At 41.3% G+C, this 26,405-nt stretch overlaps 1 protein-coding gene across 4 annotated transcripts in view; it reads left to right on the top strand.

Annotated features, from left to right (window-relative positions):
• The window catches only part of EDN1 (endothelin 1), a 103,488-nt gene that overhangs the window by 14,931 nt on the left and 62,152 nt on the right, over nt 1–26,405 (top strand). The window contains exon 5 of one of the 4 annotated variants that reach the window (XM_064362985.1): nt 19,646–19,762. The exons of 2 other annotated variants lie outside the window; for them this stretch is intronic. The gene's annotated coding sequence lies outside the window, so the exon portion shown is untranslated. Of the gene's footprint in view, nt 1–19,645; nt 19,763–22,611; nt 22,712–26,405 lie in introns of those variants that run through there. One more of the 4 variants, XM_064362987.1, reaches the window with a different exon arrangement.

The following is a 26,405-nucleotide window of genomic DNA, read 5'->3' on the forward strand; positions in this document are numbered from 1 at the left end:
TACAAAAATATGCACCTTATTTTGAGGACTCAGAACAAAAAGAGGAGAATGCAAACTATATCATTAATGATGTTTATTGATTATATGTTAAAATGTAAATATTTTAAAATAGTGGATTGAATTAAACCTATTAAAATTAATGTTAACTATTTCATTTACTTTTATAATATAACTTCTAGAAAATTTATAATTGCATATGTGGCTACTTTTGCCCAGCATGGGTCTAGAGAATTATTATGATCTCAGATTTTAGGAAGAAAGTTATAAAATTTTAGTTTTTTGGGCAGAGATCTAAAAGAGAGTAGAGAGAAAGAGAGAGAGAAAATCTACCACATAATTAAATTAAGTAAAGGGAATGCTACAGCATTGGTCATTATGACCAGCCAGGAGGTCTCTGATAAACTCAGATATTTATTCACAAATTCAGATTGCAAAGGGCCTACTACAAAGAACAAACAGGTTGGGCACGGTGGCTCACACCTGTAATCCCAACACTTTGGGAGTCTGAGGGGGGCAGATCACTTGAGGTCAGGAGTTTGAGACGAGCTTGGCCAACATGGTGAAACCCCATCTCTACTAAAAGTACAAAAATTAGCTGGGTGTGATGGAAGGTGCCTGTAACCCCAGTTACTTGGGAGGCTGAGGTGGGAGAATCGCTTGAACCTGGGAGGCAGAGGTTGCAGTGAGCTGAGATCGCGCCACTGCACTTCAGCCTAGGTAACAGAATGAGACTCTGTCTCAAAAAAAAAAAAAAAAGACGAACATAACTAGCTGTTGTCAGGACTCTTACAACAGAACAAGGTAGAAGAAGCCAAAGGGCTTTGAAAACTATGTTCAGAGCACAAAGAAGAGCCAGAAAGGACAGGCACTGCTTAGGGAAGCTGGGAAAATATTAATATAAAGAAAATCAAATTATGCAATTCTTATTCTGTCTGTGTCCTCTATAAGGAAAACTGATCTTTAAACTGAAAAAGATGAAATTTCTTCACAAGAAAAACTGAATTCAAGTTAGAAAAGTATATGTAAGAGAATATCGAGGTGTTAGAAATACATTTTCATCTCTGACTCCGGATAAATTGTATTTCTCGGTGATTAAATCATTGATAGTCTTTGGCACTTTAACTTGATTAGTTCCAAAGTTGACCTAATCTAGCAACTAGATGAGTTCCCTGAGAGCATGGGCCTGATCTGTTTCATTCATTGCTGTATTCCAGCATTTAGAACATTGCCTGGTATAGAGTAAGTGCTCAATAAATATATGCAGATAAATAAATGAACAGAGAACACAGAGTGGCCAGATGACTCAAACAGGAAAATGTTCTGGTTTCAAAATGGGGGAAATAGGATTCTGATTTGTATAGATACCTAGGCATCATCCAGGCAAGATGTCAGCAGTTAAAAAATTTTTAGAATGGATTAATTTAAAAAAAACCTTCCAATATGCTGGGGTTCCTCTACAATTTTACATCTAGTTTAATCCATACAATAACACAATTAACTAGTGCTATACACATTTTGCAGATAAAACTGAGGCCCAAGAGGAATTTAAGTAACTTGCCTGAGAGTGATATAGCTTATAAGCAGAAAAGCTGGCACACAGAATACATCTGTCTGACTCCAAATTCAACTACTGGTTGTCCTCAGAAAGGAAATCATGATGACTCTGTGTATGAACCAACCTGTGTATGATAATCATGAGTATGCTAAACTGTCCCAGTTTCCTTTTTAAATCAAATTGCTAAATTGGTTGATGCCATAGATATCTAGTTTATGTGCTTTTTTTTTCTTTTTTTAAAAAAAGCGTTGAGATCTTTACCCATATCTGAATATATAAAGAAGTTTCTAGTAGAGGTACTCTACTGGATAAGACAGAAGTTCAGATACCTACCAAATAGCTATCTATTCACCTTTGCAGAACTTCATAAAGCCCACTGCCGTAAACACAGTATAAGGGGATTTCATCCAGGCATTTGATAAGGTCTCTTGTAATAGTATTGCAACTAAGGCTGGATGACAATCAGACCAATTAGTAGTATGTGGAAGCACGGGCCCCTATGGGTGTCAAACTGAAAAGAAATCTGAGTCTTGTGGCAAAGAGCTCTGTCCTTGCCCTTTTTGTATTCAAATATGTGGCCAGTGACTTGGAGAAAATAATAGCATTCCCATGTTTAGCTGATCACACAATTTTATACCAATTCCTACCTTTGGACAGTTACATACATCCTCTCCTACTTTGTGGTTGAGAAGCTTCCTCTAGTAGAGGAAGTGATGTCAATGGAATTCCAATAAGAGGTATGTCCTATTTAGACATTTGACCCATTAATTTGTATATGTACATTATAAGTCATCTTTGGCACTTCAGCCCTCAGCCAACAGAATCTCAGTTTCTCCATTCCTACCATTACTCCAGAAGGGTTCTTGGGTATGGATGAGGCATTCTCCTTGGCATGCCTCAGGTTCTCCTCTGTAACCATTAGTCCTGTCGTCTCTACCCCTCTACCCCACAACTTTGGAATATCTCCAAATAACTACTCTTTTATTCTCCCTGCTAATGAAAACTTCCGTTAGGGTGACGTGAGGTTAGTTGTTGACACAACTTCCTGCTTCAAAGATAATTCCTTCCTTCCCATCTTCACTTGCGACCCCAGTCACAGCTCTGAATTGCGATTTCCATTTCTGACACATTGCTCTCACAGAGACAGAAGAGGAGCCTTCATCTGACACCATCCCCATGTTAGAATCCTCTTCCTAGCTTCTCAGTGAAGTTGCCTCACTCTCAGGCTCCCCGGCATGTCACATCCCATTTATTTCATTTAACTAAGATGTATTTAGCTTTATGCTATGCTAGGAGCTGATAAGAAAATCATTATTACAATTAAATGAGATTTATTGAGTGCTTATTCTATGCTAGGAACTGAGCTAAGAATGAGGAATAAAAAACTGTATAAAGACATATTCCTTGCTCTCGAAAAATGTGAAGTTTAGAAAAATGGAGGTAGTAAGTAAATCATCTTCAATTCGGGGTAATAGATGCTAGTAGACACACAACATGTGTGATGCTGTGAGACCTCAAAGAGTCTCTAAATCATCCTGAAGAGGAAGTCACACGAGGAGAGTCTTTAAGAATAAGTACAACTGGCCCTGTAAATTAAAAGGGAGTTGGGAGTTCCAGGCAGAGTGTCGGCATGAATGAAGGCAAGAATGACTGCTGGGATGAAGTGTGGGGAGCTGCATTCATTTTGGCATGGGAAAAGTGTACAGGCTAGGCGCAGTGGCTCACACCTGTGATCCCAGCACTTTGGGAGGCTGAGGCAGACAGATCACCTGAGGTCAGGAGTTCAAGACCAGCCTGGCCAACATGGCAAAACCTGTCTCTACTAAAAAATACAAAAATTAGCCGGGCATGGTGGCATGCGCCTGTAATCGCAGCTACTTGGGAGACTGAGGCAGGAGAATCACTTGAACCTGGGAGGCAGAGGTGGCAGTGAGCCAAGACTGAGCCACTGCACTCCAGTCTGGGCAACAGAGTGAGACTCTGTCTCAAAAAAAAAAAAAAGCAAAGAAAAGTGTAGAGTAGAAGGGAGATGGCAGGAAACAAGGTGGGAAGGTAGGTTGGATTTGGATCTCAAAAGATTTTGGACTCTCTTTGGAATTACGTGGGAGCCAAGGAAGGGTTTTAAGCTGGCGTATCGCAGGATCTGGTTTGCATTTCAGAGGGATCACTTCTGGCTGCTGTAATGGATTAAGATGGTAGGGAACAGACAAGAGGAAAGGCCAGGTGCAGTAACTCAGACCTGCAATCCCAGCACTTTGGGAGGCTGAGGTGGGGGGATCACAAGGTCAGGAGATCAAGACCATCCTGGCCAACATGGTAAAACCCTGTCTCTACTAAAAATACAAAAATTAGCTGGACGTCGTGGTGTGTGCCTGTAATCCCAGCTACTTGAGAGGCTGAGGCAGGAGAATGTATTCTCCCTGGTTCTCCACTTGAACCAGGGAGGTGGAGGCTGCAGTGAGCCGAGATCGCGCCACTGCACTCAAGCCTGGTGACAAAGTGAGACCCTGTCTCAAAAAAAAAAAAAAAAAAAAAAAATGAGGAAGGAAGGATTGTTAAAGGGATGGGTAGTCATAGAAACAAAAAGTGGTGAGGGTCTGAGCTGGCCCCTGAAAGCAGATGGGTTTGAAAACTATTTAGGAGGTAAAATAGAATGTCATAGAAATTTAGATTTGGGGGTGAGGAAGAGGGAGGAGGTATAAGGGAACCTAGGTTTCTGGCTTGGACCAGTTGGCAGGACATGGGTGTCATATACAGGCTATTGCCTAAAAGTGTAGGTTAATTAGGGGAATTCTGTTGGCCTCATTGTTGGAACTGTTGAGTTTGAGATGCTTGTGAAGCACACAGGGGATGCATAGTAGGCAGTTGCCTGAACTTACAACTCCAGAAGAGTGGGCTGGGCTAGAGACTATAGTCTCTATTTGGTCGTCATATATGGACATCTTTATATGGACGTCATCAGCATATCATGGCTCAAAACCAGGGTCTTGATGAAGTCACCCAGGGAGATGGTATAAGATGATCAGGGCAGAGAACTAAGAATAAAACCATAGAAAAAAGTTTATTGTTAGTCTTTGTTATCTTATTTTGTTTTGTTAAAGTGGGGAATCTTGCAGATATTTTAAATGCTTACAGGAAAGAGATAAAGGAGAAAATTTGAAGATGCAAAGAGAACATATAAGTGATAATTTTCCTGGGGGCAGAATGTATTTATTTATTCATTTATTCAATAAATACTGAGTGCCTCTAGCAGGCTGGGAATGAAAGGCCCCTTCCCTCATGCAGCTTACATCGTAGTGGTAAGGAGAGTCCCATAGGAAATAAATAAATAATAGGGTGTGTTAGAAGGTGACAGGTGCTACAGAGAAAGATAAGGCTGCACAATAAGGATGAGAGTGCTGGTGGGGAGGACAGTACATGTGAGATTTAAATAGTGATTAAGGAAGAATTTCCTGAAGCGCCAACAACAGTTGAAAGGCAATGAAAGAGAGAGCCACGCAGATCTCAGGGGAAAGAACGCTTCTGGGGCAATCTGCTTTATTCAGAGTCTACTGATTAAATGTTAATCTTATCTAAAAAATACCTTACGGAAATGTCTAGAATAGTGTTTGATCAAATATCTGGATGTAGTTAAGTTGACAAATAAGATTAACCATCACAGAGGCCAATGACAGAAGCAGGAAGACCAACTAAGAAGCTCTTGTGGCTGGTGCAGGGGCTCACGCCTGTAATCCCAGCACTGTGGGAGGCCCAGGCAGGCAGATCACGAGGTCAGGAGTTTGAGACCAGCCTGACCAACATGCTGAAGCCCCCGTCTCTACTAAAAATAAAAAAATTACCCTGGTGTGGTGGCACACGCCTGTAATCCCAGCTACTCAGGAGGCTGAGGCAGGAGAATCGCTTGAACCCGGGAAGCAGAGGTTGCAGTGAGCCGAGATCTTGCCACTGCACTCCAGCCTGGGTGACAGAGCAAGATTCTGTCTCAATTAAAAAAAAACAAAAAGCTCTTGTATGAATACAGTGGAGATGTGATGATGGCTTGAGCCAGGATGTCACAATGGAGGCATTGAGAAATGGTTAAAGCCTGGATGTCTTTGCAGGCAGCAGTCACTGTGCCAGGAGTCTAAACATGACAAGAAATGATTTCTGTGGTCAAGTTCCTCACAGTCTGTAACAGTTATTAAAACTGTAATTGTGGCCAGCTGTGGTGGCTCATGCCTGTAATCTTAGCACTTTGGGAAGCCCAGGCGGGCGGATCACCTGAGGTCAGGAGTTTGAGACCAGCCTGGCCAACATGGTGAAACCTCATCTCTACTAAAAATACAAAAATTAGCTGAGCATGATGGCACGCACCTGTAATCCCAGCTACTCAGGAGGCTGAGGCAGGAGAATTGCTTGAACCCAGGAGGCAGAAGTTGCAGTGAGCCAAGATCACACTACTGCACTCAAGCCTGGGTGACAGAGTGAGACTCCATCTCAAAAAAAAAAAAATCGTAATTGATTATTTGTTCATGGCATCTCCATTACCTTAATTATACCTTCCTAGTTTGAATCATACTTAATATCTTATTCCAGCAGAATGGCACTGGAACCTACAGGAAGAGAGGACACCAGTCACTACATAGGACTGATGCATACTTACTATCAGTCTTGCTCATAATTCCCAACAATCACAATGAATACTACTAACTCATTAAATCCCACATAGAGTACCTTGGCTACTAAATGCAGCTCAACTCACGAGATAACATAGGGTGCTTTATTAGGTCATAGCTAGAATGCTGTCCTCAGGTCTCCTTTAAGTGGGATAACAAGAAGCTAGAGATAATTTAAAGATGAACAGCTTAGGTGGTGGTGATAGGGGATTGGGGGATGGTCTGGAAATCAGGTTTCACAAATAAATTGGAACAGTTAGTTTAGTGAAAAGAAAATGTATTTATTCATTTGACAAAATTTTTTGGTCCTTTCTATCTCTCTTAAAGGGACAGGTCTTACAGAGACAAGAATAAATAAAATTCAACTTTTGTCTCAAAGAATCTAACAGTGAAACAGAGTAGGGATAAAGAAAAGAAATGATTGGTTTCCATACAGTATGCTATGAGCTGTGATGGGGGCTGGTCCATGATACTCTGCAAGCACATTGAAGAGATACCAAACCTAGTCTTGGGGGATCTGAGAAGGCATCTTAAGATTGTCAAAATTTCAGGAGCATAGAATTTAGTTATTTAATGAGCAACTTTATTAAAAAGATCCATTTAAAATTCAGAATTCTCTACTCAACTGTAAACCACACGAGAAAACTATACTCTCTTATTCATCTTTTTTCCGAAGCATTGACCACAATTCCTGGTCTGCACAAACATCGACTGAAGTGAACTCACCAGAATAATCGAAGAATTTTTTTGGGAGAGGTGATATAATGTAGAAGGATCACATATCTGGACTTCGGAGCCAGAGAGACCCGGATATGAATCTCCAGTTTACTCATCTGTTAGATGGTGCTAACGATAACTTTTTATTGTTACTATACTATGTGCGATGCAAGCCACTGCTTAGTTCTTAGCACAGTGCATGTGTAGAGAGACTGTGAGCATCAGTTTCCTTCCTACTTTTAGAGGCATCCTTGATAGTGACTACTTGAAAACAGCAAAGATGCCTTGGATTTCTGTCCCCGCCCAAATCTCATGTCAAATTGTAATCACCAACGTTTTAGGTTCGGCCTGGTAGGAGCCAGTTGGTCGGGGGGTGGGTTTCCCCCTTTGGTGCTGTTCTTGTGATAGAGTTCTCACGACATCTAGACGTTTCAAAGTGTGTGGCACCTCCCCACTTCTCTCTCGTCCTCCCACTCCAGCCGCGTAGGACATGACTGCTTCCCTTCACCATCCATCTCAGTGACTGAAAGGTTCCTGAGGCCTTGCCAGCCATGCTTCCTATATAGCTTGTGGAATCATGAGCCAGTTAAACCTCTTTTCCCTATGAATTACTCAGTCTCAGGCATTTTTCTTTTTCTTTCTTTTTTTTTTTTTTTTTTTTTGAGATGGAATTTTGCTCTTGTCGCCCAGGCTGGAGTGCAGTGACACAATCTCAGCTCACCGCAACCTCTGCCTCCCAGGTTCAAGTGATTCTTCTGCCTCAGCCTCCCAAGTAGCTGGGATTACAGGCATGCATCACCACACCCGACTAATTTTTGTATTTATAGTAGAGACAGGGAATTTCTCCATGTTGGTCAGGCTGGTCTCGAACTCCCGACCTCAGGTGATCTGCCCACCTCGACCTCCTAAAGTGCCGGGATTACAGGTGTGAGCCACCTTGCCCAGCCTAAAATATTTATTTACAGCAGTATGAGAACAGACTAATCCCTGCCGTTTCATTGCAATGACTATCAATCAGTTTTTTAAAACAAACATTTTTTTCTCTTTACTTATCATGAGACAGTTTGAGTGTACTATGTCAGGGTATTTGAGTGGAAAATATAAAAGCTATATGTTGTACACATCTGGCCCTTCTGGTGGAATTTCTGGTGCAGAGCCCAACCTTTGCTTGCCTAAATCAGGGTTGTGCTGGTCTCATCACCTTTCCCAGGAAGCTCAGTGCTGCCCGGGCTGTGGTGGGGCACAGAAACCCATTTGCCTTCAATATTCAGATAGTAGAGAGGATGGTCCAAGTTGGACTTGGGAATCCCCACTCTAATTTTGAAGTCTAGGCTTGAGATGCAGACTAAGAGATGAGAAATGTTGTAAAGATGGAGGCCAAGACTGCCGGAGAGACTGAGGTAGGTCAAACTGAGGTAGGAGGCAGGACTTGACTCCAGAGGCTGCACTCAGACTCTGGACCAGATTGAAGACTAGCAAATGCAGGGCCGGGGTCAGAAGCAGCTTTCCATCAGAGAGCCCACAAGTGTGCCATGTCAATTTACTGTTGCCATGGCAACATCTGAGCGTTACTTCCCCTTTCCATGGCAAGACCCCAAAGTACTACCCCTTTCCTAGAAATGTCTGCATAAACTGCCCCTTAATCTAGATGCAATTAAAATTGAGCATAAATATGACTGCAGAACTGCCCTGAGCTGTTACTCTCTGCCTGCGGGGTAGCCCTGCTCCGCAGGAGCAGCCACGGAGCTGCAACACGGCTGCTTCAATAAAGCTGTTTTCTTCTACCTCCAGCTTGCCCTTGAATTCTTTCCTGGGCAAAGCCAAGAACACTCGTGGCCCAAGCTCCACTTTCAGGCTCACCTACCCTGCATCAAAACCATGCAAATGTGGGGCAGGGTTTCAGAAAGCCTAGAGACTGGCATCTACAAGGCCATTATTTGAGGTAGCTTTCTTTTATGCATCCTGAAAGCATTTCCACTGGGCATTTCAGACTCATTTAAGGGGACCCAGAGGTATGCTTCTGAAACTTTCCACCAAAACGTCCCTCAAGTCAAAGGAATAAACAGGTAGCTTCAAACAGTCTGCCTCATGCCCGGGATATATTTGAAATCTTGTTTTATTTTAAAAATTACATGACTTTTTAAAGTCATGTAATTTTTAATGCAAAATTACTTTTGCATTCTACTTTATAATATCACCATTGTTTTAATAACCCTTCGCCAAAAAGTCTTGGCATAAAATGAGCACTGCAGAAAAATGTTTCATATTCGTTTTTGGCCTTATGTAATCCTTGGCACACAACTTGAACTAAGGCATGCCTAACACAGATTGAGAGGCATGAACCTAGAGATGAGTATGGAACCATTTGATTGAAAGCATCCTCATTCTTTTGAGGCCTGGTAGCTTACAAACCTAGAGCAGAAAAAGCAAGCTAGTGGGTGACCAATGATATAGGTCTTCTCATGTTCTTATCTTAATCTAGGCATTTTCAACACATGCTTTTCTTTCTCTAGAAGCTTATTTCTCTTTATTTGAAATCAAACAAAGCTGGTTGCAATGGTTCACGCCTATAATCCCAGCACTTTGGGAGGCTGAGGTGGGCGAATCATTTGAGCCCTGGAATTTGAAAAAAGTTTAGTTGGGGAGTGAAAAAAATAACTTTTATGTCTATCCAGTATTAAAAGTTTCTTTTAAAACAAGTTTTTTTTCTAGTAGCTCCTTTCTTTTCTTTCTTTCTTTTTTTTAAACATTATAGGTTGGTTTTATGACTATGTATGGGGATCTCATGAGAATGCCATAAAAATAAGCTTTTGCTGAGTTGAAGGATAAAAGGAAATGGGAAAAAATCCAAATGCGTCCCACTATTACAATAATGGTTCCATCTGCATTTAAGAAATTATTTTTCTGCAGCTCAGTGATTTGGAAAAACACGTATTTTCTAGTTTCCTAAGAATAAAAAAATTAAAACAACTTTAGATACTACATGGGACAAATTTTAATTTTCTACTACCTTCTATCATAGACTCTTTTCTTCTATATTTTATTTTATTTATATGTTTTTTGAGACAGGATCTCATTCTGTCACCAGGCTGGAGTGCAGTGGTGCAATCATGGCTCACTGCAGCTTCAACCTCCCTGAGCTCAGGTGATCCTCCTACCTTACCTCCCAAGTAGCTGGGACTTACAGACTAATTTTCCTTTTTCTTTTGGTAGAGGTGGGGTTTTGGCATGTTGCTTAGGCTGGTCTCAAACTCCTGGGCTCAAGCTATCCTCCTGTCTTGGCCCATCAAAGTGCTAAAATTATAGGTGTGAGCCACTGTGCCTGACTTGTGTTTTGTTATTTTGAGAGATTTATTCTAATTCATAATTTGGAGTGCATTTCTCATTTTCTTGTTGTGTTTCTAATAAGGAAAAATGACTGACTATTTTAGGTTGAATCCATTCTTAATTATCTCTTGATACTTGATTTAGGACATTTCTGGATTACTTTTCCTCTTCCTGTTCCTTTTCTCTTTCTTTCCAATTCGTTTGTCAGATAAATGTTGGTTGGATAAACAAAGGAGTTGGTCTCTAACCCGAGAATGCAAATTCATTTTTTAGTATTAAATTTAAAAATACATTCCAAGAAGGTAAATTCAACCCACCCACCCCCTACCTGAAACACTCTGAGTACTGACTCTCATTCTCTCTTCTCTTGACACGTCCTCTGTAGTATGGGCGTTAGCCAAGTGTCAGAAAAGTTCCAGTCACTAGAAAGCTACCTAGAAATCAGAATTCCCTCTTCTTTCAATTTTTGTGAAAGTTAAGTCATCATGGGGCACACGTTCTGAAATCCATAGTCTGTAATGAGTATAAACACAGAATGGGGATTTGTGAACTGTGCTCCAAAGGGTTGGCTTTCTAGATTCCAAAAAAGGACAAACATTTTCAGATGTTGAATGCACAGTGATTTCAGACATCATTCATGACAGCTCATTTCTGCATTTTGTGGTCGGACTCTAAAATATGTCATCCCAGAAGTAAGTCTCCCCATCTTGCCCTGAATTTGGTGGGAGAAGGGTCTGACACAGGGAACTTCGTCCCTGAAAACAGCACTGTGGCAGCTGGTAATGACCTTATATGGTAGCACGGCTTTACACTCTCTGTCCCAGAAAGATCTGTATGGAATGTGGTGACTTTTGATGCTGATAAGGACATTCCACAGGAGAATGCTGAGGTCGGGTTGACGAAGGATCCCTGTGAACGGTTACCCATTAACACTGGTTCTGGTTTCAGACCAGTGAAGAGTAGCCGTCGGCATAGTTTTCATTAGTCAGACATTACAACCTAGGTTTGGCCTATTTTTCTTTGAAACATTTGGAATTGTCAAGCCAAAATGCATTTCCTATGGAGTGAGTGAGTTTGCCTCTGCCAGACTTTCCATGTGGTAGTTTATTATTATAGAAGTGACATGGGCACCCAGAGTCCCTGGCAAGCTATTGTTTTTCTTTGCTGAGAACAGCAGGAAGAGACCAAAAAAAAAAGTCCTTCAGAAAGTAATTTATCTAGACTTTTGCAAGGCAATGAGAAAAAAAAATTGCCATTAGGCTGAGCCATCTACCCTGTGTCACTGAGGATAGAAAATGTCTCTGAAGATCACTCATGTCTAAGAAGTTTCACGTGGATCTTGGTCCAATTGTGGCTTAAAATGTGAAGTTTGGGCTGGATGTGGTGGCTCATGTCTGTAATTCCAGCACTTTGGGAGGCCAAGGCAGGTGGATCTCCTTAGGTCAGGAGTTCCATACCAGCCTGGCCAACGTGGTGAAACCCTGACTCTATTAAAAATACAAAAATTAACAGGGTGTGGTGGCAGGCACCTGTAACCCCAGCTACTTGGGAGGCTGAGGCAGGAGAATCACTTGAACCCGGAGGCAGAGGTTGCAGTGAGCCAAGACCATGCCACTGCATTCTAGCTTGAGTGACAAAATGAGACTCCATCTCAAAAAAAAAAAAGTGAAGTTCAGGGGTTCAGAGAAAATTGTTTCCCCTCATAAGTGAGGAATGAAGAATAGAAGCACTCTGAGGATACTTCCATGCAGTCAGATGGGCACACCTAGTGGAGTGGCTTTGTCACATTGCACTGTCTATCATAGGACACTTCTCAGCTACCAGACACAGAGTTTCTCCTGGGCTCGACCCAGTTTTTCATCTTTGTGTTGCCAGCACCACAGCACCCTGCATAGCACATAGCAGGTGTTCAAACTTCCTCCCTTCTCATCTTCCTCTTTTACCTCCCCTTCCCCGTCTATCCTCTCCTTTCTCCTTCCCTTTCTTCTCACTTTCCTCAACCCTCATTTACTGAGTGCTTCTTATATCCCAGGCACCGTGCCCAAGCCTGATGCTGGTGAATTTCAGCGACATGCATTGTCCTAAATATTAAGAAAAAAAATCCCCTGACCAAGAACCTTTGGTTTTCAACCTCATTCTGTGCTGCTTTCAATAACTTCTGGTTTCTGCACTAAAATAAATTCACAGTCATTATTTATTGAGCATGATCTACAGACCAGGCCTAGTAGTAGTCACCAAATTCATTAATTCACTTATCCATTCACAAATATTTATTGAGTATCCATTGTGTGCTAAGTGCTGGAATTACAGCAGTGAATAAACATGAAAAGACTCCTGAAGCTCATGAGTGTCCAATGACTTGCATTACCTGTATTAAAACTTATATTATTCATGACTCTCTTGAAGCTTCCGGTGGGGTGAAAGGAGAGAAGCAGTATGCAAGCAAACAATAAACGTGTATGATGTCAGGAGGTAACCAGCAACACAAAAATGTAACGACATGGAGGCACTGGAGAGAACTAGAGAGGTCCTATGAAAGCCAGTGGAAAAGCACGATAGCCAGAGGGAACAGCATGTGCAAAGGCACTGGGGCAGAGAGCACCTGTGTGTTCAGGATTGTGTTTTGGCTGGAGCAGAAGTGATGAGGGGGAAGTGACTGGAGATGAGATCACACAGCTGGCAGGAATGATGTCTCCTACAGCTTCTTAAGCCACTCTAAGGACCTGGCTCTCCCTCTGAGTCAAATGGGAAGCCAGCAAAAACATTTTGAACAAAGGCACGTAGGGCAGGATCTACTGCATGGTACAGTGGTTAAGTCTCGGGTCTTGGGCAAGGCCACTATTTTGGGACTGTGCCTCTGTTTCTTGTTAGTTGTGTGATTGAGGTTAAGTTACTCAACTTTTGTGCACCTTCTGTGGCAACCACACCTACCCCTTCAGTTGTTAGAAGGATTCTATAAATTAATATTTGTAAAGTACATATTGGTTAAGTATATAAAATGAATGGCTTTTTTAAAATCACTTAAAAATGCACTAGATAATTATGAACTGCCTTTGAACAATTAACCAAGTGACTTCCCAAAGGGCACAGGTCATAGATGAGCAGGTCAGGATCCAAACCCAGGTCTATGTGACCCTGAAACCCGTATTTTTTTTACCATACAACACAGTACTTGCCTCTTTCCTCTGCAATTTCAGCTGCTGGAGCCATCATTAATTAGATAGTAACAGAGTGTATTATGGGTTGAATTATGTCCCCCCCCAAAATTCATGTGTTGAAGTCCTAATTCCAGGTACCTTAGAATGTGACCTTATATAGAGACAGGGAAAGGTAATCAAGTTAACATGAGGTCATTAGGATGGGCCCTAATCCAATATGACTGGTGTCCTTATACAAAGAGGATATTTATTTTTGTTTTTGTTTTTGGAGACAGAGTCTCGCTCTGTCACCCAGGCTGGAGTGCAGTGGCACAATCTCAGCTCACTGCAACCTCCACCTTCCGGGTTCAAGTGATTCTTCTGCCTCAGCCTCCCGAGTAGCTGGGATTACAGGTGCATGCCACCACACCTAGTTAATTTTTTTGCATTTCAGTAAAGACAAGGTTTCACCATGTTGGCCAGGCCAGTCTTGAACTCCTGAGCTCAAGCAATCCATCCTCCCTCCTTGGCCTTCCAAAGTGCTGGGATTATAGGCATGAGCCACTGCGCCCATCAAAAAAAGGAAATTTGGACACACACACACACACACACACACACACACACACAGGGAGAGAGAGAGACAGACAGACAGATAGACAGACAGAGAGGGAGAGAGAATGCCACATGAAGATTAGAGTTATGTTGCTACAAGCCAAGTAAGTTTGAGAAGCTTGGAAAGAGGCCTGGAATAGCTCCTTCCCTGGCATCTTCACCTTTCAAAGAGGAAGCATGGCCTTGCAAACACCTTGATTTTGGATTTCAAGCCTTCAGAACTGTGAAATGATACATTTCTCTTGTTTAAGCCAACCAGTCTGTGGTACTTTGTTATGGCAGTCCAAGGGAACTAGAACGCTGTGTTTAGTTATCCTCAATATTTTATGCACTCAAAGAAGCCTTTGCCAAGTGTCTAGTGAAGACACAGTGCTAGACTCCTTCCCTAGGGAAGGGAGCTGGGTTTTGTGTAGTTTCTGTGTTGTCCAAACCCTCTGCCCCAGGAGTGGGTGAGAAGCTGCAGCAAGTCACTTACAATAAAAGGGTGATTGCAAGTAGGAGTGATCACCTAGGTCTCTGACGTGTGCTAATTTCCTCATGTAATTAACCTGTCAACACCGCCTGTTAATAAACCTAGGGGGTTGCCAACATTGATCAAATGCAACATGAGGAAATTGGATCCTATGGAAAAAAATGTCACATCAAAGTTTCAGAAGCATTTAAAAAAAATCTGTTCTGATTCTGCTGAGTTGTTAAGTAAGACAAATCATTCCTGATGAGTTAAGATCGCTGGCACCTGGGTCGTCTGGTGAGGCATCTCATTTTGATTGCCCGTTGCATGGTTTCATTTCAGCCTAAGATCTTAATTCCTGCAAATGATTTCCCTAGCATATATGATGAAAAGTAATGTGCCTCCTGAAGATGGATTTAACAGTATTCAGCTATGGGAAAGACCTTGTCAGGAACCGGGTCTTTATTCATTCTTTAAATGTTTGTGCAGTGGCATATGAATGTTCAGTAAATATACTTTCATGACCACACAGTATTTTCTCTTAATCTTGATCTCTTCCCCTAGGTTATTTAAATTCCCTATGTTAATAATAGAAAAAAGGAACTGTAATTTCCATTGAATTCCTGTAGCTTACGCACCGTGCTAGAAATACTTGGCAAATTTCCCTGTGGCTGCTGTGAAACAGCCTCAGAAACTGGCGGGGCCATCAGCAGAAGGTCTGGTACATTGTTCAGCAACCTCATAACTATAACTATCTCACAGTTAATCTAGATTTGGCAGGGCATGGTGGCTCACACCTATAGTTTCAGAACTTTGGGAGGCCGAGGCCTGGGGAGTACTTTAGTCCAGGAGTTTGAGACCAGTCTGGGCAACACAGAGAGAACCTGTCTCTTAACAAAAACAAAAACAAACAAAAAAAAATTAAAAAATTAGCCAGGTGTGATTGTTCATGTCTGTGGTCTCAGCTTCTTTGGAGGCTGAGGTGGGAGGATTGTTTGAGCCCCAGGGGGTAAAGGCTGCAGTGAACTGTGATCACACCACTGCACTCCATACACTAGAGCCTAGGCAACAGAGTGCAATTCTGTCTCAAGAAAAAAAAAAATCTAGATTTACGGATTATGGATGTGGAAGACTATAGACCTTATTTTGAATTAAGCTCTGTCACTCACTATACTTGTTTTAGAAATACCTTCTGATGGCCAGGTGCAGTGGCTCACACCTGTAAACCCAGAGCTTTGGGAAGCCAAGGTGGGTGAATCACAAGGTCACGAGTTTAAGACCAGCCTGGCCAAATGGTGAAACCCCGTCTCTACTAAAAATACCAAAAAATTAGCCAGGTGTGGTGATGGGCACCTATAATCCCAGCTACTCGGGAGGCTGAGGCAAAGAATTGCTTGAACCCAGGAGGCAGAGGTTGCAGTGAGCCAAGATTGTGCCACTGCACTCCAGCCTGGGTGACAGAGTGAGACGCCATCTCAAAAAAAAGAAAAAAAAAAAAAAAGAGTATAGACAGTTTACTTCTTAAAAAGCAATTGATTATCTGAAAGAAGGAATGTTCATAATAATTTTTCTGGTCAATGCTTCATTCATGTTGATATTTCCACAGATAACACTAGTTAGTTTTTGCTAGTTCTTGATTTACATGTTTCATTAACTTAGCTAGATGCCTTGTAGCACCTAACAGCTCACCCTTTCTGAGCAATTTCTCAGAAAAGGATTCGTGGCAACTTCATTTTGTACAGCTGACTCATCACCCCACACTTGTCCTGTGATGAACCCCAGGAGCACTTGAACCCTCGGTGACGGCAGTCAGAAAGTATATGCTAATGTTAAGCAATTCCTGTAAAAGGGAAGTGAGGCAGTGGTTCACCTGATACTGGACTGTCATAACCAGACTCATGAAGTAGGAAGGAAGCCTCATTGCGGGGCGGTTCCGCCACAGTATGAGTGGCTACAGAAAAAGTTAGCTTGAGTGTTCTGTGCTGCACCATGTCACCTAGCCCCAAATTCATATGTTCAAGTCCCAAACCCTAGTGCCACAGAGTATGATTGTATTTGAAGATGGGTCTTTAAAGAGATAATTCAGTTAAAATGGGATCCTGGGAGTAGGCTTTCATCCACTTTAAATGGTGTCCTTAGAAGAAGAGGAGAGGAGGACACACACCCTACGTGAGGACATAGGTAGAAGGCATCATCTATCAGCCCAGGAGGAAGGCTTCAGAATGAACCAGGCTTGCTGACACTTGATCTCAGACTCCTCCAGAACAGTGAGAACATAAACTTCTGTGGTCTAAGCCACCTCATCTGTGGTGTTTGTTATCGAAGCCCTATCTGACTAATACAGCGGATATTGGGTTTATACAACTCTCTCCTTCATAGACTGCAGAGGAGTTAATCTCCTACTTCTTGCCTGTTTTCCCTCAGCATGAGCCACCCTGGCCTCCTTGCTGTCCCTCCCATGAGCTGTTCCCTCTGTCTGAAACATACATTTTCCAGATTCCTGGCTCCTTCCCTTGGTTCCTTCAAGTCTGCTGGCATCTTGCTTTCTCAGGTCTCCTCTGTCCACTTATTCAAAATTACAAACCAACCACCTCCTACCGTCCCCCAGCACTCTTTATCCTCTTTTTTTTTTTTTTTTTTTTTTTGAGGTGGAGTCTTGTACTGTTGCCTAGGCTGGAGTGCAGTGGCATGATCTTGGCTCACTGCAACTTCCACTTCCCAGGTTCAAGCAATTCTCCTGCCTCAGCCTCATGAGTAGCTGGGACTATAGGCGCAAACCACCATGCCCGCCTAATTTTTTGTATTTTTAGTAGAGATGGGGTTTCACCACCTTGGCCAGGATGGTCTTGATCTCTTGACCTCGTGATCCACCCGCCTCGGCCTCCCAAAGTGCTGGGATTACAGGTGTGAGCCACCATGCCTGGCCCTCCTTGGTTTTTTAATTTCTCTCTGTAGGGCTTATCACCAGCCAGCACCCTATAGAATGTACTTACTTAATCATTGGACTTCTCCATTAGAATGTAAGCTCCATGAAGGCAGAGATTTTTGTCTGTTTTATTCACTGATATATGCCACACAGTAGGATAGTGCAGGGCATGTTGTAGGAACTCCAGAAATATTTGTTGAATGAAAATATTAATCATCATCATCATCATCATAATGTGAATTGAGCAATATGTGCCAGATACTAAGTGCTTTACATGTATTTGTTCATTACACATGCATAGATACACTAAATATGTTCCCTCTGTCTGAAATATACATTTTATATATATGTATAATTAATATATTATAGTTATATAATTAATATATTAATTATATTAATATATATTAATATAATTATATTAATTGTATTAATTATATATTTATTATATTAATTAATGTGTTAAGTATTTCATGGGTACAATAAAAATATTCCCGTGTGGTTGAAAAAATATTGATTTATTTCCTCTTTGTTGTATATTGTGGGAATGTGAGAAATAGGTTAAGGAATTCGTTTAAAAGCAGAGTAGGCAGTGATAAAGCTTGTAGGGAAACTCTGATTCAGGACAAAGATTCGTCTTATCAGAAAGGAGGTTCTATATAGTTGGGTGTGGTGGCGGGCGCCTGTAATCCCAGCTACTCTGAGAATTGCTTGAACCTGGGAGTTGGAGGTTGCAGTGAGCCAAGATCGTGTTACTGCACTCAAGCCTGGGCAACAGAGCCAGAATGTCTCAAAAAAAAAAAAAGGGAGATTATGATACATGAGAACTAGGATTTACTAGTTCCCAATGATTCAGTCCTTACCCTGTAGGAAGCATAATCTCTCCCTCAGAAGGCCAGGAAGGTAAAGAATAAAACAATCTGCAAGCTAGAAAGTGCAGAAATGAAATGCAAAGACTGGATTACAAAGCACAACATTGCGCCCCATCCAAACACTCCCTACCTTTCTCACCATAGCCTTCAAGATAAGAAACAGCTTTTGATTGGCTGGTATAATTTTGAAGCCGACAATTTCTTGGAAATACTAGATTTTAATCCTGGTTGCTTTTGTGTTTTGTGATCTTTATTGATTACCTATTTCAGCATAGTTAGAGTAGTTTATAGTTGCTAGGGTCAATTATAATGTAAAAAACATCCATAATGCTGTTGGATTTTTTTTTTAAAGAAACAAATCTAATGAAAAGCTATAATTTGAAAGCATAACAGGTGTAAAATTGCTACCTCTCCTCCTTCTGCTCATTCATCATCTCCTGGCTTGGAGACAGCATCTAGAGACCGAATTGAATAATTTGAAGGGGGGAAGTGATACACCTTTGTAAATTAAACACAACTGCCAGGAAGATTGATTAAATACAACTTAACTGAAACCTCATTATAGATTCAGATGAAGTTCCTCATCAGTCTTTCTGTGGAAAAAAAGAAGAAACAGCTCCCAAATCTGGATGTGGTTTCCCCTCGAATAGATCTCACTTTTTAAGAAGTTTTCCTTCTGTGGTGTTAAAAAATCATTTTTTTCTGCTGCTGTTTTAGAATCCTGAAAAGTCGTAATGCCTGATAAATGAATCCCTCATTTATGAGTCACATTTACTTTTACACATATATGTGGGAGAATCCCTAGAGGTGTATCTGGAGATTACTAATGGTAAATCTTGATTTATTAACTCAGGGGAAGGTACATAGACTGTCTCCAAAGGTTCTGTACTCCTCTCTCTTATTAGAGTACTTTGAATAATTTTACCTCACCACATTGTGTATATATATACACACACACACACACACACACACATAAATTTAGATACTTATGTATGCATATATGTATATTTATATAAACACATATGTCTATTCATACATAACATATGTGTGTATATAAACATTTAAGTATTGTCCAAGTTTGAGAACTAAAAATGATGCATTTTCACCATAAAGAAAAATCATGTAATGCAGAAAAGAGCAAAGAAGAAACTAACAACTCACACAAAATCACATCTCCCCAAGGAAAAGGAAATAGTATCGGTCCTTGGTGAGCATTATTCTAGATGTCACTCTAAGCCTGTATCGCAAACTAAAACGCCTTCAGGAGTCGAGAGGAAATTTCATGGTTGAGATTGATGTAAGAAAACTCACTCAATCCTTTTGGTCTACCTTGAGCTTTTCCACATGGGTATGGAGAAATCTTTCTCTACTCTAAAAACAATTTTTTAAACTACAGTGCAAGCAAGATGATATGTAGCAACCAGTGCTTTCCTTGCTGGGAGAATAAGAGGGATGGCAACTGTGGCAAACTGAAGAAGATATGCCCCACCCGGAGGATGCAGGTATTTCGCAGGTAAAGCAGATGATTGCCAAGTGGCAGTGTGGTCCCAAGCGGCAGTACTGTCAGAACTTCTGTTCTGCTCCAAGAAGTGAGACATTTCCCTTTGTACTAGAAACTTTCTAATTCAAAAATATTTTCTCAGAATTGTTTAAAGTCTCCATGTGATGGCCCACACCTGTAATCCCAGCACTTTGGGAGGCCGAGGCAAGAGGATTGCGTGAGCTCAGGAGTTCAAGACTAGCCTGGGCAACATAGTGAGACCGCATCTCTACAAAAAATACATTTCTCCCTGTAGGGCTTATTGCCTGCCAGCACCCTATAGAATGTGCTTATTTAATTATTGGACTTCTCCATTAGAATGTAAGTTCCATGAAGGCAGAGATTTTTGTCTGTTTTGTCTGATAATGTCTGACATTATCTTGAGGTGATGGTGCATCCTGCATCCAGCTACTCAGGAGGCTGAGGTGGGAGGATGGCTTGAGCCCAAGAGATAGAGATTGCAGGGAGCTGAGATTTGTGCCACCATACTCCAGCCTCGGTGACAGAGCCAGACTCTCTCTCTCTCTCAAAAAAAAAAAAAAAAAATTTTTTTTAAGTGTTACAGTGTAGCCTACTCACGGCTATTGTTATGAACAATTAGATAAATGGATGGATAGATAGACCTATAGGTAAATAACCAGCAAGTCAAATGATTTTTTAAAAAATAAAATAATTCTATAGAAGCTACTTACTTTTTAAAACATCAAAATTTTACTTAAACTTGAAAGAAGAAAAATAAACTGGCATTAAACTGAAAGAGTTGCTAAACTTCATTAAGCATTTCTTCACCACCCAAGAGTTCTCTAACCTTAAGAAAATTATTGTGGAAAACATTACGAGATTGGAGACTTTACTATCATAATAAATGATCACTGTTTTTTTAACTACAGGTATATGCCGTAGCTTAAGACTATATGGATTGACTTCCTACTTATCATATCAGCCTTAGTCCACTTTTCTCAAAATGGTAGGGAATTATGAGAATCTCATAACGTGGAGTGATCTTCCTTCCTTAGTACTTCTTCCAGTGGTGGAGGTGTGCTTAAGAACCATAGCACACCTGAATTTTCTGTTTATTTTTATAGACACAACTACGACTCTTTAATGTTTATGGAATAATGCTATGCCTTTCCTTATTTGGTTGTTGCTAGATAAAATTTTGCATTCTTTAAAACCTGGCTGGTTTCAGCCAGGTGCAGTGGCTCATGCCTATAATCCCAGCACTTTGGGAGGCTGAGGAGGGAGGATTGCTTGAGCTCAGGAGTTTGAGACCAGCCTAGAACATAGCAGAACCCTGTTTCTACAAAAAAATACAAAAATTAGCTGGGCATGGTGGTGTGCGTCTGTAATCCCAGCTACTTGGGAGGCTGAGGTGGGAGGATTGCTTGGGCCCAGGATGTCAAGGCTGCAGTGAGCTGTGATGGTGCCACTGCACTCCAGCCTGGGTGACAGAGTGAGAAACTGTCTCAAATAAATTAATTTAATTAAATAATTTTTTATTTAGAGGTACCAGAGAAAGTGGTTTTTGTAATCCTACAAGATTTTGCTGTATTTATCTAGAAACTTTTCTCAACTATCATTAAAGGTAGTATATTTACCAAGAAACTATTATGTGCAATCAGTATTTATCATACCAGATAGCGTGAGTCATAGAGTTTATTTCTAGCACTTCTTTGCGTACCATTAATTTAGCAATTGTATACTAGCCTATAGCATGCGGCTGTCTGTAATTGCATGCCTGTGTAGCCATATATACTATATATCAATTTCCTGGGTTATTCAACAATGGTGCCCCGAGTTGCATTTTTAAAATTTAATGTATTTTATGACTAAAATAGATCTTACAGATCAGTCGACTCTTTCATCTTACAGATGATGCAGTTGAAACTCAGAGATCAATTTGAAAAGCTTTTAAGTCCTTCAAGGGACTGGAAATCACTCAAGCTTTTTGTACCCTCACTCCTTTTTTCATCTCTGATGTGTAGAACAGCATCTTGTATGATCACAGATAGATCAAACCCAACAAAAAATCTGCTGCCCTAAGCCCCAGTATTGAGAGGCTGCTGGTGGTGAGTGAAGAGGCTTTCCACATTTTCCAAGCAACCTTCCTGCCCGTGCCTTCATAAGCGCATGGACGCTGCTTACCTGGGTGTTAAGGTGTGATAGGTACCGGGCTTCATGGTGGGTGAAATGTATCTGTATTAGTCTGTTTTCACGCTGCTGATAAAGACAAATCTGAGACTGGGCAATTTACCAAAGAAAGAGGTTTAATTGGACTTACAGTTCCACATGGCTGGGGAAGCCGCACAATCATGGCCGAAGGCAAGGAAAAGCAAGTCTCCTCTTACATGGATGGCAGCAGGCAAAGAGAGAGCTTGTGCAGCAGAACTCCTCTTTTTTTAAAACTATCAGATCTCATGAGACTTATTCACTATTACGAGAACAGCATGGGAAAGACTTGCCCCCATGATTCAGTTACCTCCCACTGGGTTCCTCCCACAACACGTGGGAATTCAAGATGAGATTTGGGTGGGGACACAGCCACACCTGATCAGTATCTATCTCCAGATTTTATAGTAAAATATAGATTCAGGGAATAGAGCTTCAAAAAAAAAGTACTCTGTGATTTACAGCTACTTATATATTTTTTTTTTTTTGAGACAGGGTCTCACTCTGTCACCCAGGCTAGAGTGCAGTGGCATGATGATGGCTCACTGCAGCCTCAGCCTTTTAGGCTCAAACAGTCCTCCCACCTCATCCACCCAAGTAGCTTGGACTACGGGCACATGCCATCACATCTGACTATTTTTTTTTTTTTTTTTTTTTGGTAGAAAATGTGTTTCACCATGTTGCCCAGGCATCTTAAACTCCTGAACTCAAGTGATCCACCCAACTTAGCCTCCCAAATTGCAGGGATTACAGGTATGAGCCACCGTACCCAGCCCTGACCACCTGATTAAGAGAATAAAAAGCTTAACCACCATTTGGAGATCAGAGATCTGGATAAAAAAAAAAAAAAAAAAAAAACTACCTTATTTATCCCTGTGAGCATTTTATTTTATATAATATGCTTTTTAAAATAAGTTTTTACCAGACACTCCCTCCTGTACCAACCCCTCCTCGCCACCAACACACATGCATGCTCTTGTGTGTGGGATTCATTTTTTTGTTTGGCTTTTGGCTTTTGTAAAAATGGGTGCTGTGGTCAGTACAAATAATCCAGTGGTCTTTCACTCATCACACTGACTCCTCTCTCTCCCTTCAAGATGCTTTCATCTGACATTTAAAATTATAGGCATAAACATGCAGTGACAGTCAGCCATACAATCACATCCACATGTAACTATTTCTTTTTTTTCATGGGAAGAAAATAACTTAGGAGTTTTTATGAAGAACACAATGGTCCAATAGTTGTGTGTGTGTGTGTGTGTGTGTATGTGTGTGTGTGTGTTCAATGGAACAATGTTCAACCAACCCTTGATACTTTACACTGAAGAAAAATAAAAATGAGACCTAGGATGAAGAGGATCATCAATAATTTATTTATTTAAAGAAACTGTTCATTTCAATAAACATTCATTGTCAATTTATTTTACATTAGAAATAGCACTATACTTCGGTACTCACATCCGATTCTCCATCCAAAACCCTGGCTTCCCAGCTCCCAGACCCCTTTATGTCCACTCATTTGCTTCTCCACCACACCTTTACTATGTATTCTCAAGACCTTTCAATATCTGTAACTGCACCACCTCAACAATCCCAATTTTAAGTGCCCTGTCTCTGATTACAACCTCTAGACTTTCCCTAATATGCCCACTCCAACACTATCTTGACCTCCCAGATACTGCCAGTCCATTGGCACTATTTTTAAAAAGTCATTATTATTTTGAAATATGTCAAGAATCATTTCATACATACAAACAATATAAAGAATAACAACAGTCATGTATCTACTCTCTAACTAGAGATATAAAATATTACCAAGAGCATTAAACCCTATTACATAGCCTTCTCAACTATATTCCCTAGGTAAACACTAGCTAAACTCTGTATTAATAACTACCATTCTCACTCATTAGTTTTTCTTTTTTATCCCTCTACATAATACTGTTTAGTTTTGCATGCTTTTAAACTTATAATTACTGGGATCATACAGACTGTATTCCTTTATGCTTGCCTTTTATTTTCTCTTGAAATGATTACTAGGGCTGCTGGCCTGCAGCCCTAGTCATCATTTTCACTTCCACATGTTATTATACGGTGTGAATATGCCATCATTATTTAAAACGCATGTTTCTGTTGATGGACATTTGGTTTTCCCATTTGTTTGTTTTCGATTTCAAATGATGCTTCAGTGAACATTTTTGAACACCTCCATATGCACAGATAAATGTGTGTGTTTTCTGGGAGACATGGCCATGCCGCAAGGCATCCTTGTCTTCCTCTTAACTGGTGCGGTCAAATTCTTTCCAAAGTGGTTATACCTGCGAATTACCACCTTTTTTTCCATCAAATAGCTCAGGTCCTTGCTGCTTTTCTTGTCCAGTTTAGATTCCGTGAAGCCTCACTCACTAAATGACTCATTTCCATATATTGGGGCCACCTGCCCTTCCCCCTTTCACTGAGCCTTCCTAGCAAAGCCCCGTCTTTGGCTTAATCTGATTCTTATTTTTCTGAACTGAATGTAGGGAATAACACAGCCCTGCTGACTGGTCACCTATGTGACCTCATGGGTGCCCTTACTTCTACCAGGCAGTCGCAGCTCATTCCCTAACCACTTCTCTTTCCCAGACATCTGTTCACACCTTTCTCCTCCAAATTCTGTCTTCACTCTCAAATGATGACCATTTCCCTTTCTTTTACAATACTATTACAATACTATAAAAAGCAACCAGAGGAGAACTTTCACGTCTTCCCAACTCCCGATCAGTCAGCCTACTGCTCGCGTATCCGTGACCCTCTTTCTTCCCACCTGCCAGAAGAGGGGAACTCTCTCTGATCCTGCCTAAAGCCAACCCCTTTTCTGGACACTGGATTCCCTCTGTCTGACATAGCTAAAGACTTTTCTACTCTAATTTCCTCCATTGCTGTCATATCATGATTTCCTCCCTTTTTGCAGGATCTGTCGTTAGCATATAGACATGCTCTGGTATTTCCCATCTTAAAATAAAAATGTCCTATCCTCCTGTCTCCCACTTCCTCGTGTATCTGCTTTGCTGTATGATAAACTACTCAAGAGTTATCTATACCAATTGTCTCTATTTCCCCATTCCTATTTATTTTGACACACTCAGTGAAACTACCATTGCCAAGCCATTGATAACCTCCAGGTTATCATCCAATGATCAGCTCTCAGTTCTTGTCAACTTTACAGCAACAGTTGAGTCAGCAACCTCTGAATGTTCACAGAGGCTGCAGCTCTGTTGCTGACCAATTCAAACTGGTCTGCAATTTGAGATGAATCCTGGGAGTTGAGCCTTGAATCTGTAGCGCTACTTGATTTTCTTCACTAGGCTTCTAAGGCACTTTCCTGTTATCCTCTCCCTGCCTTTCCCTCCCCACTGAGGCTTCTTCTCTTTCCTTTTCTGGATCTTCCTTTCCTTTCTGGCCTCTAAATGTTTGAATACCAGTAGGTTCAGACCTTGCTTTTCGATCTACAGTCCACCCGCTGAAGCTCTCATCTGTCCCACAGCTTTGAACACCATGAATATGCTGGTAACTCCCAAAAGCATATCTACAGTCCCCTTTAAGGGACACTGATACGCACCACTGTTTACATGCCACACCTTTACTTGGGTGTCAGTGGGCATGTGTACCAAACAGGATTCTAGGTTACTTCCTCCTGTTTGTCCACAAATAGCTCTACCCTCTACCTAGTTTCCCAGACCACAAACCTGGGAGTCATCCTTGATTCCTCTTTTCTATCTCACATCCCACAACCAATCTGTTAGCCTGTCTTGTCATCCCAAATTAGCATATGTCCCCTGAATCTGACCCATTTTCAGAACCTTCCCTACCAGCATCCTAGTCCAAGCCACCTTCTCTCTCCCAAGCTACTGCAGCAGCCTCCTAAATATCTCCCTGCTCCACTCTTGACCCTACACAGCATGTTTACAGAAAATCGGGCTAGTCTTCCGTTTTTTCCTTTCATCTTCCAAAAGTATTTATTGAGGTATAACATACATTCAGTAAGGTGCTCAAGTCTTAATGTTTGGCTCCGTTTTTACAGGTGCATTTGCTGCAGTCTGATGTTGGTGTCCCCTCCCCAAAATACATATGTTGAAACCTAACCCAAATGCAATAGTATTTTTTTTTTTTTTTTGAGACAGAGTCTCACTCTGTTGCCCAGGCTGGAGTGCAGTGGCACAATCTCAGCTCACTGCAACCTCCCAACTCTCAGGTGCAAGTGATTCTCCTACTTCAGCCTCTGGAGTACCTGGGATTACAAGCATGCACCACTGTGCCTGGCTAATTTTTGTATTTTTAGTAGAAATGGGGTTTCACCATGGTGGCCAGGCTGGTGTTGAACTCCTGGCCTCAGGTGATCTGCCCGCCTTGGCCTCTCAAAATGCTGGGATTACAGGAGCAAGCCACTGGGCCTGGCCCCCAGTGC

Source organism: Aotus nancymaae, unplaced genomic scaffold (genome assembly GCF_030222135.1).
Source record: "Aotus nancymaae isolate 86718 unplaced genomic scaffold, 86718_ANA_hifiasm-v0.15.2.pri h1tg000051l, whole genome shotgun sequence".
NCBI classification, from domain to species: Eukaryota; Metazoa; Chordata; class Mammalia; order Primates; family Aotidae; genus Aotus; species Aotus nancymaae.